Source organism: Mauremys mutica, chromosome 1 (genome assembly GCF_020497125.1).
Source record: "Mauremys mutica isolate MM-2020 ecotype Southern chromosome 1, ASM2049712v1, whole genome shotgun sequence".
In the NCBI taxonomy this organism is placed as follows: Eukaryota; Metazoa; Chordata; order Testudines; family Geoemydidae; genus Mauremys; species Mauremys mutica.
In genome coordinates, this window is record NC_059072.1 from 258,586,999 (window position 1) to 258,591,947 (window position 4,949).

General features: G+C 44.3%; 1 long non-coding RNA gene across 2 annotated transcripts; it reads right to left on the minus strand.

Moving 5' to 3' along the window:
• Positions 1-619: 619 nt before the first annotated feature.
• Positions 620-2,887, minus strand: LOC123367919. Of its 2 annotated transcripts, none has more exons than XR_006578645.1 (3): positions 2,587-2,887; positions 1,487-1,623; positions 620-759 (listed from the first exon to the last, which is right to left on the minus strand). It is a non-coding gene; the product is annotated as an uncharacterized LOC123367919 (long non-coding RNA). The 2 variants fall into 2 exon arrangements; XR_006578644.1 differs by having other exon boundaries at positions 620-762.
• Between the last annotated feature and the right edge of the window lie 2,062 nt (positions 2,888-4,949).

Consider the following 4,949-nt stretch of genomic DNA (forward strand, 5'->3'; position numbering starts at 1 on the left):
CCCACCCCCCCGGAGCACTGCTTTACCGCGTTATATCCAAATTCATGTTATATCAGGTCGCGTTATATCGAGGTAGAGGTGTATTTACAAAGATCTTATGACCATCTTATATTTATGAAGTGTTGCGTCTATTTATATTTGTATTTTGTTGTTGTATTATGTGCTAGACCCTATTGCTAAGGCATGAAGAGTCAATGGTAATTAAGATTTCTGTTAGAGGTAAAATACTTATGAAAAATCAAATGAAATATGCTAGTTTTCCCTCTGAGTTGATTCAGCAAAAGTAGACAATCTGCAGATTGTTTCGAAGAAAGAGAAAAGGGCAGCTCTTTTTTTGTCTCATTTTAAAATAAATACATATTTTGAAGGTGTGAATTTCATGGTGCCTTAGTATTCATGGCACAGTCAAGAATAGGCTTTAGGAAATGTAGAGTGAAACTGATTTGTCCTACAATAAGGACCAGTGTAAATGGCTGATGACAATGTGTGAAATAAATTCACGGTTATTTCAATACTATGAAGAAAGTGTTATTAATGGTGAATAGCAAAATCACTGACCTCACATGGTGTGACAAAGTGGGAATTTTCTGTAATATTTTTATGAGTCCTATGTGTGCATAAGTTTCCCTCTGTACTGTGCATTGTTCATGGAGGAATAAGGGTTAAGTCAGCTCTTGGAGGCAGCTCAGGACTTGAAGTGTGGCTATCACCCTGGTGTCAGTGCCGCAGTAAATGGGTTGGTAAGGAACTGCCTGGAACCTGCTGAAAGAGACTCATATTAACGCCAAATTTGAATGAGACAATGTGAAGCCCCAGTGACCAGAACATCGACACCTAGGAAACAGTGACCAGAAGAAGGAGATTTCCCCCCACCTCTCAGCAGGAAAGCTGAGCAGAGAACAAAGACCTGAGACATGACAGGCAGGAGATAAAGGGTTGGCTTCTGGAAGAGGCTTCTGATCTCACTAGGGTCCAAGGACAAAGGGATAGGGACAGAGACCAAAACAGAATTTGTCGCAGCTTGGCTGTCTTTTTGCACTAGTTTTGCCAGGACGGGCTATGCCTCTCTACACTAACCTAAGGACTTCAGCTTCTGTATGCCAGATGACTAATAAATTGGTACCTTGTGTGGTCGTATGGTCTAGTGGCCAGTGTCAATAAAGCGGCCTTTCCTCCAAAAGCATGGGCCAATGGTTGCTTTCAATAAGCGGCCCTTCCACTCCAGGCGGCCTGGCACAGTGGCTGGAGTCAATAGAGTAGCCCACCCCTACGGGATTGTGTGGCCGATTGGCCCTTTGGGGAAGTGGGGTGCCACTTAGGGGTGTGTGGTGCCCAGGATAGGGGGACTTGGGCCCTCCATGCTCCTCTGTGTCCCAGCCCAGAGGGGGCTCACCACTGAGTCAGCAGGGATCCTCCCAAAACACGTTGACTGGTTCCCTGGTTCACTAACCAGAGAACAGTCTAATTCCCTTGGGCTGCTTCCTACCCTTTCTCCCTTGGTGATGCTCCACAGTTCCCCTGGGTCTCTGGGATCCTCGGGTAGCATAGCTCCAGCTGGTGCATTCTCTTCTCTGGGCTCATCAGGTAGCCTGCAGTCCATCTGGAGCTCTGCGTGCCATGGGTCTGTAATCAGAGACTGTATCATCTCCCTGGATAGAGCCTGCAGTCTGTATCCTCCCCTTTCAGCAGCATGCCCAGACTGAGTTGGGTTGCTTCCTTTTATACTCTGCCTCCAAGCTGAGCATGCGCAGCGGAGTCGGAGGGGTGGGGCTTCCTCAGCCTGCAAACCCTTTCGGAGCTGGTGTGGGGTAGGTACACCCGTCATACTTTGTTTGAAAAGGCTCCTTACTGTTGCTGCAAATACTCACTGAGAGCATTGCAACCTGGAGAAGGGGTTCAGTACAAGCCTCCTGCAGGAATGTGGCTTGGCTGGATTCATTGCAAAGAGCCATGGATAGACACTGGGATTGCAGGTGCCCAAAGGCCCAGCTCTGAAGTCTTGCAGGTCATGGATCTGCCGCCATGGAGTTGAATGGGTCTTTGGGGCCCAGACCACTAAAGGGGTCACTCCCAAGCGATTGGTCACAGTCTGGGGCATAGATCAGACCCTGTGGGTCTTTGACACATGGTAGCAGCTATTCACTATAATTAAGCTCCACTGACTTCACTTTGGGATTTCCCCTGATATTTATGGTTCAGAGGACACCATCCTAACTGTCAGAAGCTCAGTGTACTCTGGACGCAAGCCTCAGAGTTTATTTTCAGCGGCTTACATCAATGAAGCCAGGATTCTTCCTGATTCCAGATATTTCCCTCGTGGTCTATTCCATTGGGCCAATTCCCTTCCCATAGGCTTGATCAGGGGCACTCCCAGAAATCTCTTTACATTTACAGGGTACATATAACATACAGCACTGGTTGGGTTCCAGTCCAAAGCTTCTTCTCCACCAACCTCCCACCCCAAGCAAGAAACAAAATGGAGTCACCCACCGACATCCATCTCTGGGCCCTAGGCAAAACCTCCTCATGCTCACTTCCCTCCAGGTTTCTCTGCTGCCCCTTTGGCTCCCCCACGCAGGAACTCACCTCACCTCCCCATACTTGAGGCAGGTCTTGAGGATGTTTATGAGTGAGTCCTGTAGGCAGAGCAGAGAGGACATGGGCTGCTGGTAGTGGGACAAAGCTGAGGAGAACCCCTGTGGTGGGGTGTGTGTGGAGCTTTGGTATAGGGGCTGGCCCTGTGGCAGCAGTGAGGAGCAGCATCACTGGCAACCACAGTGCCCACTCAGATTTGGTCCAGCGGCCCCTCCATCTTGATGAGGGGTAGGGCAGCCTGGCACACCTAAAACTGAGTAAGTGATGTTCCGACCTGGTGCATGAGGGTTGCAGTGCCACACAGGTTTGGCCCTGTGGCCCCTCCATCATGACCCTTGTCTGCCAGGTCACAATGCCACTCACTCAAGGTTGGCCCCACCGTCCCTCCCCTTTGTCATGATAGAGGGCCATGGGGCCAAACCTCAGTGAGCAGTGGAGTGGCCACTGCTGCTGCTCCTCACCACTGTTGTGGGGCCAGCTCTGCCCCTGCCAATGGTACACACCGTGCATATAGCTGGGCTTGGTGCTATGGTTATTGAAGTCAATGGCAAACCGCCCCTGTGATGCTGCAGGATCAGGATCTTACTCCTCAGTGAAAGGAACCTCCTCCCATTTGCTCAGTTTTCTCCCACTATCTCTTTGTAGCAATGGGCAAAAGCCATCCATCTTCCCCAGAATAACATATTGATATATGTGTTCTAAGTAAAGAAAAATAAACTTTTTTTCTGAAGCCACATAGTGTTTAGTGCAGTTGTCACTAAATATCCTCTTTGTATGGTTTGTAAAGGACAACATAAAATAAACCAAAGGATTTCAATGGAAATACTGACATACCCTTGCTCCCTTATTATAATATTGAATTGTAACAGGAGCTCAAAGTCTGCTTGGCTATTTCACTGGTAAGAGAAGGCAGTTGATAAATTGGAGAGGGTTCAGAGAAGAGACACAAGAATGATTGAATGATTAGAACACATGCTTTATAGTGACTCAGCTCCTTGAGTCAATCTATTTAGCTTAACAAAGAGAAGGTTAAGGGGTGACTTGATAACAGTCTATAAGTCTCTGCATGGGGAACACATATATAATAATGGGCTCTTCACTCTAATAGCAGAGAAAGGTATAACACAATTTTATGACTGGCAGCTGAAGCTAGACAAATTCAGACTGGATATAAGGTGTACATTTTTAAATGTGAGTAAATAGCCACTGGAACAATTTATCAAAGGTCATGGTTGATTTTCAATCACTGAATTGTTAAATCAAGATTGGATAATTTTCTAAAAAGAAATGTGCTCTAGCAATTATTGTGTGGAAGTTGTCTGGCCAGTGTTACACATGAGATCAGACTAGATGATAACAATATTCCTTTTTGGCTATGGAATCTAGGAATCTATTTTAAAAAGTCTTTTAAAAAGAATGTGACCATCCAGTACCATGGTATTTAAATGCTGTAAACCGTTGTCTATTTCAAATTTATTGTAATATATTAAAAGGAGGATAAATTTTCAATCTTCAGTAAAGAAGTTCTCAGTGTAGTATAATTATTCATATAGCTAAAATATTTTGTAAGGGCCTGCTCTTGAAATACTTGCAACTACAGCCAGTCTGAGGTTTTTGTAACAAAACCAGAAGATTAATTTTACTGATTTGAGAAGCAGGGAGGGCAATTATAGTCTCATCTTAATGTTCATGATGCACAAATATCCTATTAAACTTTAATATGAGTTGCAAGTGGAAAAAAAATGCAACAAAATCTACAATAAACTGTTTAGTATGCACTGACATTCCCAGTCAAATAGAAAATATTAGATCTATAAATCTTAATTTTCAAAACCAGTGGGAGCTACAGGTTGGAATAGAGATACAGGCATAGTCATACATTAAGACTAGCATACTATAAACAAAAAATATATCTAATGCTTTGAATATTTAAAAAAAAATTCCAGATAGCTGATTTTTCCAGGGGAAACATCAAGTTTTTCTGACTAATATCCTTCATTATTCATTTTCTGTAGTGTAAAACTAAGTACATTAAACAGCTGTGAAGGAACACATTAGCTCAGCCATTCTCAAATGTATTTTGATTACGTCCCCCACTTCTTTGTGTCTGTAGTAGTTTAAGACCCCTCCACCACACAAGTACATATACTGATAAAAAAAATCAACAATATTCCCTAAATATTAAAAACAGTAAGGCATTGATTCAGAAATGAAAAAAAAACCCCAGATATTTCCACTCCCTTTTAAAACAAAAAATGTGGTTGTCCATGAGAGCAGCCTGGGAAGCTGGAAGTAGCCTGGGCAGCTGTGAGACAGGAGGTGAGGAGAGCAGGGTGTAGGGTGAGAAAGCAGCG